This window comes from Ovis canadensis, chromosome 5 (genome assembly GCF_042477335.2).
Source record: "Ovis canadensis isolate MfBH-ARS-UI-01 breed Bighorn chromosome 5, ARS-UI_OviCan_v2, whole genome shotgun sequence".
Taxonomy (NCBI): domain Eukaryota; kingdom Metazoa; phylum Chordata; class Mammalia; order Artiodactyla; family Bovidae; genus Ovis; species Ovis canadensis.
This window is the reverse complement of record NC_091249.1, coordinates 84,370,941-84,383,289: the sequence shown is the minus strand read 5'-3', so window position 1 is coordinate 84,383,289 and position 12,349 is coordinate 84,370,941. Positions and strand designations below refer to the sequence as shown.

General features: G+C 46.1%; 1 long non-coding RNA gene across 1 annotated transcript in view; it reads left to right on the top strand.

Annotated features, from left to right (window-relative positions):
• LOC138441481 (uncharacterized) overlaps positions 1-12,349 on the top strand; it is a 39,305-nt gene that overhangs the window by 3,835 nt on the left and 23,121 nt on the right. The window lies entirely within an intron of this gene.

Genomic DNA, 12,349 nt, shown 5'->3' with positions numbered 1-12,349 from the left:
GGCTCTGCTGCAGGGTTTGAGTGATCATCCATCTCTGCCCAGCCCTCCTCCATCCATCCATCCATGTCCTCCCTCCATCCATGCTCCTAGCATCCCTCCTTTACTCAGTCACCCCCACGTTCATTGACCAGAGTGTGTCGGGTACCTCAGTGTGTGGCCAGCACTGAGGAAACAGTGAGACATACCCCCTTCCCCAAAACGCTTCCAGTCTGGTCCAGCGTCAAAACACACCTGCAAAGAATCCTCATGCAAGCAGGATGGGATATGTCCTGAGACACACAGATCTGGGGAAGAAGCAGTGGGGTCCAGCTGGCTGGTGTAGCTTTGCATAGCAAGTGGCATTTAATACAGGTCTTGAAAGAATTTGGATGTTTAGAGCAGTGGTAAGGTTGGAAGAGGCAGATAACATTGTAAGTTGAGGGAACGATGTGCTGAAGGTGGGTAGAGCCACCAAGAAAGGCAACAGTGAGTTTCTAGCAAAGAACACTTGCAGAAGCACAGGCGTGAGATGGGTGTAGATGGTGTGATCATCTGTACCCGTGGAGTGTAGCCCACAAGCCAGGGAGCCAATTGGAGGAGGCAGTGCCAGTTGCCTTAGAGACCAGTTATGTGCCGGGCATGGGCTGGGAGTGTGGCAAATTTCAGTCTGTTCCAACTAAGCAACCGGGAGGGCCAGGCATCCGGCCCCAACTTCCTGTCCCTGTTCTTCTGTGGTTGTGCTGGATCTCCATTGTAAGGCACAGCTTCTCTAGTTGTGGCACACAGGTTTAGTTGCCCCACAGCATGCAGGATCTTAGTTCCCCAACCAGGGATCAAACCCATGTCCCCTGCATTGGAAGGCAGATTCTTAACCACTGGACCACCAGGGAAGTCCCCTTGTCTCTGTTCTGACTCTGATACCACTTCACACTCAAGGACTCCATCTCCTCGTGATAACTCCTGCCCAGCCTGTCTCATGGGACTGCTCTCTGGATCAAATAGATTGGCCATGCAAAGTATGAAGCACTTACAAAGGCTCTCATGTTTATTATTATTAAGGAAAGTTTTGCATCTGTCTCCTTTTTTAGAGTCCCTTAGAATCAGTGGCAACCCACTCCAGTATTCTTGCCTGGAAAATCCCATGGACGGAGAAGCCTGGTAGGCTGCAGTCCATGGTGTCGCTAAGAGTCAGACACGACTGAGTGACTTCACTTTCACTTTTCACTTTCATGCATTGGAGAAGGAAATGGCAACCCACTCCAGTCTTCTTGCCTGGAGAATCCCAGGGACGGGGGAGCCTGGTGGGCTGCCATCTATGGGGTCGCACAGAGTTGGACATGACTGACGCGACTTAGCAGCAGAATCCACATCATTTATATGCAAAGCAGAATTCACCACAGTTGCATTTACATGGTGACTATGGCTATTACTGGAAGGACTGATGCTAAAGCTGAAACTCCAGTACTTTGGCCACCTCATGTGAAGAGTTGACTCATTGGAAAAGACTCTGATGCTGGGAGGGATTGGGGGCAGGAGGAGAAGGGGACGACAGAGGATGAGATGGCTGGATGGCATCACCGAATCAATGGACATGAGTTTGGGTGAACTCCTGGAGTTGGTGATGGACAGGGAGGTTGCAAAGAGTCGGACACGACTGAGTGACTGAACTGACGGCTATTATAGGGCTTCCCAGGTGGCTCAGTGGTAAAGAATCCAACTGCCAATGCAGGACACAGGAAATGCGTTGATGACATAATAATGACAGTAATAGCTAACACTTACTGAGTGCTTACCATTCACTGGGCATGATGCTGAGTGTTCTACATGGATTCTCTCATTTAATCTTCCAAACAACTCTATGAAGTAAATACCGTTATTGTCCCCATTTTTTCAAGGAGGAAACCAGGAAACCAAGGTTCAGAGAAGTTAAGTATCCCACTCAAAGTCACAGAGAACCTGTGTATAATTCATATTTACTACCAAGACAATTTTCAGCATCATTTAATGACATTTCCAAAAACCTTCCATAATCCCATTGCTTTTTCTTTCTCTTATCTCTTTCTCTCTTCTCTCATCCTTGCTTTCTCTCTCACCGATTCTAACAGATATGTAATAGGCATAGTCACCATGTAAATGCAATATTCCATTCTCTTTTTCGTTGCTCAGTATTGGTTTGTAAATACAGTCCCATGTTTCTGTAAAACTGCAATATATATATATATAGATATATCTATAAATATATACATTATATATATATTTATAGATATATGTTTGGCTGTGCTAGGTCTTAGTTGCAGCATTCAGAATCTTTAGTTGTGGCATGAGGGATCTAGTTCGCTGCTGCTGCTGCTGCTAAGTCACTTCAGTCGTGTCCGACTCTGTGCGACCCCATAGACGGCCGCCCATCAGGCTCCCCCATCCCTGGGATTCTCCAGGCAAGAACACTGGAGCGGGTTGCCATTTCCTTCTCCAATGCATGAAAGTGAAAAGTGAAAGTGAAGTCACTCAGTTGTGTCCGACTCTTAGCTACCCCAGGGACTGCAGCCCACCAGGCTCCTCTGCCCATGAGATTTTCCAGGCAAGAGTACTGGAGTAGGGTGCCATTGCCTTCTCCGTCTAGTTCACTGACCAGAGATCAAACCCGGGCATAGAGTCTTAGCTGCTGAACCACCAGGGAAGTCACAAAACTGCCATGTTTACTGTTAGAAACAGCTGTACAATGTTTGCAGTTGGAATTTTAGGGGGTTCTCATTTAAAGGGGTACCCATTTAAATGAGAGGCCACAGTGAGCTTGTTTACATGTATTTTCTTGCATTAAAGGATTACCAAGTTATGGGATCTGGAACATTCTTACAACTATTAATATGTGTTGCCACATTGGGACTGAATTGGGTTAGCCCCTGATTGCCCAGTTGCTGATAGCTAAAGACACTGTTTTCCCTTGCCTTTTCCCCCACCTAGCAGTATATCATAGAGATTAATGGATCTTATTTCTTTATGGAAACTGAAACTACCCCATTCATTATTTAAAGGCACTTTCCAAACAGAGAAATCCACTGGTCTAGGCGTAGGAAGCCAATAAGAGCATTTGCCATCTCCCTGGAAAGCTTGGAGGAAAGTAATTCCACAGCAGTATTTGGGATGTAGGTTAGATGTAAGATGGTTAAGCTAGAGAGGTTTAGGGGATGGGATATGGTCCCCTCAAATCCCCTGGGGTCTCTAGGAAGTATGCCCTTTTACCTTTGTGCCTTGGCCTGCCTGGAATGACTGCTCACCTTCCACCTGTCTTTCCAAATTTGAATTGTCTTCCCAACTCCTTCTCCAGGGAGCCTTCTTCGATTACTCCAACCTATAGATAAATCAGTTACAGGAATCTGCCTGGTGTGTACCAGCTGCTTGTAATGGCTCGTGGGGAAACGTGGGCTTTAGAGTCACAATATTAACCGAGACTTCAGACAGAATCTTTATTCATTCAGAAAACACTATCTGAGTGCCTACTGTGCACTAGACCCTGGAACTACCGAGTATCTGTCCTCAAGTCTTGTGAGAGACCCAGCCTAGTACACAGGCAGTTGCAACATGGTGTGATAAATGAGATAAAGTCGGTTACATCGGGGTGTTTTGAAAAACAGAGGCATCACTCTTGTCACCTCTTAAGGGTCAGGGAAGGCTGGTGTGAGGAAAATTGGCAAATAAACCATTAGTAAGTGAGAAGTAGAAGCTTGAGTCTGGCGCCTTAGACCACTCGGCCATCCTGACAAGTTAGAATAAAAATACCTGTTTTCTGGGACTTCCCTGGTGATCCAGTGGTTAAGACTCTGAGCTTTGAATGCAGGGGCCTTGGGTTCGATCCCTCATCAGGGAATTAGATCCTTCATGCTGCAACTAAAATCCTACACGCGGCCACAAAGATCCCAGGTGCTGCAACTGAGACCCAGTGCAGCCAAATAAATAAAACAAAAACAGACCTGTCTTCCAGAGACTAAATGAGGATTAAATGAGAGTATATAAATAAAGGGCTTAGCACAGGATCTAGCATTTGTAGGTGTTCATTGAATGATACTGTTACTTCTGTGTGTGTGTGTGTGTGTGTGTGCACGCGCGTGCTTAGAGGCTCAGTTATGTCTGACTCTTCGCAACCCCGTGGACCATAGCCCACCAGGCTCTGTGTCCATGGGATTCTCCAGGCAAGAATATTGGAGTAGGTTGCCATTCCCTTCTCCTGGGGATCTTCCCAACTCAGGGATTGAACCCAAGTCTCCTGCACTGCAGGCAGATTCTTTACCACTGAGCCACAAGGGATGCCCACTATTTATTGTAGCATTAGTTTGACTCTTCACAAAATGTGTCTTTTATCTCCCAATCATTATAATCCCTTTAAGGAAAGAGCCTGCATTTCCTACTTGTTTATGGTTGTGTACCTAGTAAGCACTGGGACATCTCTGATTTTGTTTTATTGGTTCAGAGCAGTCTGGAATAGGCTGTGAGACTGTTTTCCAAGTGTGGTCTTAATCATACACTGCTAAGGGTGCAGGAGAGGAGGGCTTGTGAAAAATGGAAGCCTCTGGGCCCTGCCCCGCAGCAGTTCTGATTTGGGCAGCCTGGTGGGGCCCAGGAATCCCCAGTAGTTGTGCTGTAGTTATTACCCCGAGAAGCTCCAGGCCAGGGTTTGTGGGCAGCGGCTGGCAGATGGACCAGATGGGTTCACCAGACCCCGACTTCACTCTTTTTCCCATGGACTTCCTTGTGGATGGTCTGAACCGTTTTCTCCTCAGTAGCTCATCCAAAGCCAGCAGCACAGACAGGATGGGAAGGGCAGGGGTGTGGGAAGGGACAGGCTTGGCACCGGGACACCTGACTCAGCTGTGTTCCTCTTAACTGGAATCCCTGTCCATTTGACCCTCCAGCCTTCCACCCACCCACACACTCTCTCTCTCTCTCCCTCTTCAACTGAGGTTCACCTATTTGTTCAGACACTCATTGAGAACCTTCCAAGAGGAGTAAATGAACTCAAACTGCTTCCGTGTCACAGTGAGGTTTTATGGGGCAATTGAACCCCTAGAGCAGCTATTCCCCATAGAGATAAAGAATGGCCCCAAGGTTAGTCCCCCCTGGGCCACCCCAACTTCCCACCTGGACTCTGGCTCCTGCGTCAAACCAGCCACCATTATTTCTGAGAATAACTAGTGAAGGAAGTAGCAAATGCAGGTGCTTGAGTCCACAGTTGGAACATGAGCCCTTGACCTCCCCCTAACCTCCTCACCCCAGGACTCTCCAGGGCCGTGTATGAAGTGAGTGATCCATCAGAATTATAGATTCCCTGATCAGCCACCCATCCCCTTCCTCTTCTTTCCTCAACCAAGAATCTGAAATGCTAACTAGGGTTAATCCTGGAGTACCCAGGCTGAATGGGACCTCTGATGGCAATTTATTCCACGACAGTTCTCCTAGCTCTGCTCTCAATGGTCAGAGAATAAGAGGTTAAGCTTTCTCTTGGAAAATCCAGTTTACACTTGGTTTATCCACAAGTAGAACTTAGAAATTTAAAATTAGAAGAGATGGAGGCTCTGAGGTCAGGCTCCCTAGGTTTAAGTCCCAGCTCTGCTGCTTGCTGGTTAAGTTAGCTATCTTCCTGTGTCTCAGTTCTCTCATCTGCAAAATGGAGATAATAATTTCTTCTAACTTAAAGGGTTGCTATGAGTGTTAAATGAGTTAATTTTCATAAAGCAATTTTTTCAGAGCCTGGCACAGTATATAAGAGCGTGTTAAATAAACGTTGCTCGGGCAGGCTGGCTATGCAGCCTCAGCATCACTGTGTCTGGTCACCAGCTTTGCAGTGACAATTATGTCCATCATCGTTAAGCATCCAGTGCCCCCGAGTTCAGCCCTCATTCTTGCCTTTTCTCTAAGCACTTATTTCCTTGGTGATCTCATCTAGTCCATGGGTTTATGATTAGTTTTAATGCTGAACTTTTAGCTGGTTTGTTACTGTTGTTGTTTTAATTTTGGCTGTGCTGGGTCTTTGTGCAGCGCATGGATTTCTCTTGTGGTGCAAAGGCTCTAGAATGTGCAGGCTCAGTAGTTGCAGCATGTGGGATCTCTAGTTGCCCACAGCATGTGGGATTTTAGTTCTGTGACCAGTTTTATAACCCATGTCCTTTGCGTTGAAGGGCAATTCTTAACCACTGGATCACTAAGGGAAGTCCCCAGTTTATTGGCTTGAAATATCATCTGTATGCCAATGACTCCCAGATATTTTCCCCATCTGAGACCTCCTCTCTGAATTTACATTCAACTGCCCACCTAACAGCTCCACCTCATGTATTGTGCCATCTCAGACTGGCAGGTCCAAAACTCGTATTTTTATGCCCTCAACAAAGCCAACTCCTCCTCATCTCCAATAATGGGGAATCCTAGCAGCCAGCATCTGCTGTGCACCTGCAGTATGCTAAATGCTTTGCATAAATTATTACTCAAATTTTCCCAACCAGTCTATTGGGTAGGCCTTGATATTATCCCTACTACATAAATAAGGAAACAGGCTCAGAAATGTCACAGTTAGTTGACTGAGAAAGCAGTTTTACTTCAGGTCTTGCTGCTGTGACCTCTAACTAAATACAGCAGTTGAATTTGGATGCAGCCTCCAGAACTAGGCAGGCTCTTGGAGACCGTGATTCTTCCTATGGTACTTAGCAGGTGATCCCTAAATGCCAGACACTGGTGCTAAGGACTTGACACATGGCATCTCGTTTAATCCCTGCAACAAACTTCTGAGAAATCTGACCTTATCCCTATTTACAGAAAAGAAATCCTAGGCTTAGAAAGGTTAGGTGCCTTGTTCAGAGTCACACAGTTTGTTGTTGACCAAGATTGGGTGTGAACTCATTTTTTCTTTTTTACCTGAAGTGATATTTGCCACCACTATGGCTCTCTGATGAAAAGCAGAATGCCAGTCTGTGGCTCTAACACCAGAGTTATAACCCACACAGTCATTCATTCAGAATACATTTACTGAGCACCTGGGTGTGTTAGGGAAGGAAGATACACAGCAGAAGAGAAAACAGTCCCCACTCCATCGAATGAACCTCCTAGCCTCAAGCTCATTTCCTTTCCCCAGGTTCATCTCCTACTCTTAGCCTCATTTCCTTACCTATCCAGCCCATGGGTGCTTCACTTATTTATTTATTTGGTTGCACTGGGTCTTTGTTGTGGCACATGAGACGTTCATTGTTTCACGTGGAATCTTTCGTTGCAGTACACAGACTTTCTAGTTGCAGCACGCAGGCTCAGTAGTTGCCACTCGTAGACTTAGTTTCTCCATGGTGTGTGGGATCTTAGTTACTGGACTGGAGATTGAACCTACATCCCTGCACTGCAAGGCAGATTCTTAGCCACTGGACCACCAGGGAAATCCCAGATGCTTTACTTCTTTTGCTAGGACTCTCAATGTCCTTTGGCCACCCTGGCTTCCCAGGTCCCATCTTTGGACTCCCCCAAAAAATTGTCTTTCCACTTCCCCTCACTAGACTGCTGTCTACAACCAGAAGAAAACACTCAACTGAAGGTGGGGAGGAGTGCACCACCACTGCAGATTCATGGTCGGCTCTCAGCCAAGTTTTGAACAGCTCAGTGGTATTTCCCCTCATCAGTGGTGGTTCCCAACGCCATTATCTATGCCAGCTACACTTATCAAGTCTTCTACATCACTCCCACTGCCTGCCTGCCAGCCCCATCCCCTGCTATCACTTTAATGACCTTAAATTAATGCATCATATGGATATACTGGGGGATTTCCTGGTGGTTCAGTGATTAAGAATCCACCTGGCCAAGCATGAGATGCAGGTTTGATCCCAGGGCTGGGAAGATCCCCTGGAGAAGGAAATGGCAACCCACTCCAGTATTTCTTGCCTGGGAATTCTTCATGGACAGAGGAGCCTGGTGGGCTACAGTCCATGGGGTTATGAAGAGTCAGACATGACTGAGCAACTAACATTTTCACTTCACTCCCTGACCAAGGATTGAAGCCAGGCCTCCTGCATTGGGAGCATGAATTCTTAGCCACTGAGCCACCAGAGAAGTCCCCCACCCTCCCTTCTTATAGTCCTCCACTGGAGACTCAAATTCCCAGCTCAACCAATTACTGGCTATATCAACAGGTCACTTAACCTTTGTGTTTGGGACTCCTTGTGGGCAGAATGGGGCTAACAATTAAACCTGACTCCTAGAGACATGGGGAGGACTGGATAACTCAACACATGAAGGTATGTAGGAAGGAGCATAAGACCTAGCAAATACTTAATAGATGCTACCTAATTTAAAGGACTATTTTTTAGTGGTCATTTTGACTTTTCACCTTGTGATCCTCTTTTCCTTAAATGATACTGAATCATATTAATGAATACTATTAATATAAGAGAATGTAAAAATTCTCCTGAAAATAGAAAAAGATTAAAAATAGCTTTTAAAACAGCCAGTCAATTCAGCAAGTATCATTAAAGCAGGCAAAGTCTCAAGGTGCTATAGTGTTATTTATGTTATGATTTCCAAGTCTTAATTGGAAATTCAATTTATAGCAAATGACCTAGAAGCCTCTTGAGTCAAGTGGAATCATACACAGAAATACATAGCTGTTAAAAATACCATGACATTTTATCACAGTGGTAGGTTTGTGTTGGGCTTCCCAGGTGACGCTAGTGGTAAAGAATCCGTGTGCCAGTGTAGGAGACGTAAGAGTCGTGGGTTCAACCCCTAGGTTGGAAAGATCCCTTGGAGAAGTGGATGGCAATCCACTGCAGGCAAATATCCTTGCCTGGAGAATCCCATGGACTGAGGAGCCTGGTGGGCTACAGTCCATATGGTCACAAAGAGTTGGACACGACTGAACTGACTTAGCATGCATAGGTTTGTATTTGTGTGTATTTTTGTCTTTAAATTGCACACAATACTGTAAATAATTTATTACGGAACCAGTATGTAGACACCCTGGGCTTCCCAGGTGGTTTAGTGCTAAAGAATCTGCCTGCTGATGCAGGAGACACAGCAAACTCAGGTTTGATCCCTGAGCTGGGAAGATTCCCTCAAGGAGAAAATGGCAACCCACTCTAGTATTCTTGCCTGAGAAATCCCATGGACAGAGGAGCCTGGCAGGCCACAATCCATGTGGTCACAGAGTCGGACATGACTGAGCAACTGAGCAAGCACGCTTAAAAAAAAAGTACCAGGAGACAAAGTTCTGTTGGCCTAACTCGGTTGTATTCAACTCCTGGGGATGGGTGGAGGGTCTTGACTGACAGTCCCATGAAGACCCACGTGCAGCAGGGGTAGAGGCAGCCCTTCCAGGAACAGGTAAGGCCTCATACAGAGGAAGGGGAAGTGCATGCTGGGCAGGCAAGAACCCTGAATCCTCTTTATAATTTCTCAGCACCCCAGAGCCACCTCGCCATGTCTGCCTGTCTGACCCTTGCTGGGGCCATAGCCAGCAAGGAGGAGGAAGCAAGGAGGATAGACCCAACAACACCCAAACAACCTGCCCTCCAAACTTAGAACCAAAGCAGCCTGTGACCCTTGAAAAATATTGCTTCAGGCCAAAGTCAGGTGCCGAAAGGTCTTCATACAGTTCCTATGCAGTTATTCATTGCCCCGTCTCCTGCCGCTGGCTATCCATGATTAATACCTGTGGCAGCTATAGGAATCATTCCTAATGAATTTCTAATGAACTCATTTGGTGCTAATGCGGTATGTAATTCCACGGAACACTCATTATAATTTAGCCTTATTAAGTCTCTGGTAATTGGGAACTACTATTGCTCTAAGCTCATAAGCAGGAGAAAAGTAATTACCCAAAGCAGGCAGTTAAATTATGGAGAGGACTGAACACTCAGAGAAGGCCAGGAAGTGGCCGCTTCTATTTTTTTCTCCTTGGGTTGTACTGCCCTACAGTGGGGATCCAGCTGTGTGGGTCTTTGAGCAAAGACATGAATGTCCTTCCTGAGTTTATGTTCTGTATGTAATGTCAGAGCTGAGCAGGCTGCAGTCTGTGTGGTAGGATTTTTAAAGACCATCCAAGGTGGTTCTCATGCCCAGTCACTATATCGTGTCTGACTCTTTGTGACCTGGTGGGCTGTAGCTCACCAGGCTCCTCTGTCCATGGGATTTCCCAAGCAGGAATACTGGAGTGGGCTGCCATTTCCTCCTCTGGGGGATCATCCTGACCCAGGGATCAAACCCATGTCTCCTGTATTGGCTGGCAGGTTCTTCACTGCTGAGCCACTAGGGAAGCCCCATCCAAAGGTGACCCTGCCCCACATGGCCTACAGCTTGAGTTTGAATTTTCATCATAGGGATGGATTCCTTTACATTAGAGGCCCTGTTGCAGGTTGACAGGTGACCTACGGCACCCGTCAAGAGTTCACAAAGCCATCACAGATAGGTTATCTCATCTGATCATCACAGTATCCCAGTTATCGTCATTATACTTCTGACAGATAAGAGACTGAGGTTCACAGAGGTGAGGCAACTTGCCCAAGGTTGCTGAGTGCCAGAGCTGGGAACAGAACCCATGTCTCCTCACCTCCAGGTGACTTAGCTCTCTAGGTCACCCCTCATTTACTGCCTGGCATGCATTTCCTGCACATACGACTCAGGTTGCCACCTCAGTGGCATCAGACAATCCTTGAGGTGGCAGCTGTGTCTATGACCTTCTTTGCCTATTTGTCTGGCCTTGGTTCAGATCATGGCTGCAAGACTCTGGCAATAAGGGTTAGGTCAGGGCTTTGAGGACACCTGGAAAAGTCTATCATCCACAAGTTGATTCATGTTCCCTTTCCCCACTTCTCCCTGAAATTCTCTCTTTATTCTTCCTTTCTAACAACCAGCTTTATACTTTTGGCTAAAACGTAGATAAACTCCTTTAAAATATATATTATTTGTATTTATTTATTTGGCTAAGCGGGGTCTTAGTTGAGGCACATAGATGCTCAATCTTTGTTTTGGCATGTGAGACCTTTTAGTCGTGGCACGTGGGATCTTCAGTTGCAGCATCTAAACTCTTAGTTGTGGAGTGTGGGATTTGGTTCCCTGACCAAGAATCGAACCCAGGCCCACTGCACTAGGGGGAATGAGGGAAGCACAGAGTCTTAGCCACTGGACCACCAGGGAAGTCCCTAAATTCTTTTTTTAGTTTGACTTCATTTTCTCCTGATGTTAAAAGTAAATTATGGTTTTTGCATAAAATTTCAAAAAATGCAGAAAAGCCTAAAAACTAGAAAGATCATTTGTAATCCCATCACTCAGATATGACAGTTGTTTGCTAGTTGGTGTATATACCCATCCAGACATTATTATGATATGCACACAAATATACGTACCAACATTTTACCCAAAATAGGATTGTATCATGCATTTTATTTTAGAACTTGTGTTTTATTAAACTTTGGAAATATGAAATTTCTGAAAGATGAGTTTACATTATCAGATGATAATAAAAACTAATTTAACAAAAATATCCTTGGTAGCTCGTCTGGATTATAGGAAGATACAAAAGAAGGGGGAATTGAGAGAATAAAGTCCAAATAACCTCATATGCAAGCCAGAAAGGAAATTTGCTTATTGCTACCTTATCTCCCAAAACATCTGGTTTATCAGTTTGATGTAGGAGTTTGGCATGAGAAGACCAGTGAGTGGAGGGTGAAGGCCTAAGTGCAGAGTTGCTTGGCACTGGGAGTCAGGGTTATTGAACAGGATTGTGGAGTTTAGAGATAAAGCCAGGGGCCTGATGTGGCCCTTGCCCCCTCCCCAGCCCCATTTTCTGCCGTGCCCTGACTATGCTGCAAGCCCACGGTCACTGGAGCCCCACACACTCATGATGCTGTTTTGCACCACAGTGCCTTTGCATGTATTCCTCTTTAACTGGAATGCCCATTGCCATAAATGGTGAAAGTCTACTTTCATGCAGTGTCAATCGTTTGCCCACAGAGAAAGCCAAAAGAGGCCCTTGGAGGGCAAGCTAGCTTGGGCTTCCTCACAACACAGGTTTTTGCGTTAGTGTAGAAGAAGGTGCTGGGCAGCTGTGGGGGAGGTTTTCTTTCCCCCTCAGGGTAGACACAAGCTTCTCACAGCCTGCCATGGTGCTGTGTTGAGCTGTCTCCATGACCATGGTGCTGCCATGCATGTCTAGGTCACACTGGTATTGACTTCCCACCTCCTGCGCCATGTTCTGGTCTGCAAGTCCCTCATTCCTATTTCCAGAACTTTCTGTCAGTCCCACGTGAGGTGCTGCTGGCCTCTGCCAGTGGCTTCTCACTGCAGCCAGGGAGCCCCTCAGAGCTCTATGTTTGTTGTTGCTATTCAGACATGGGCAGGAATCACTAAA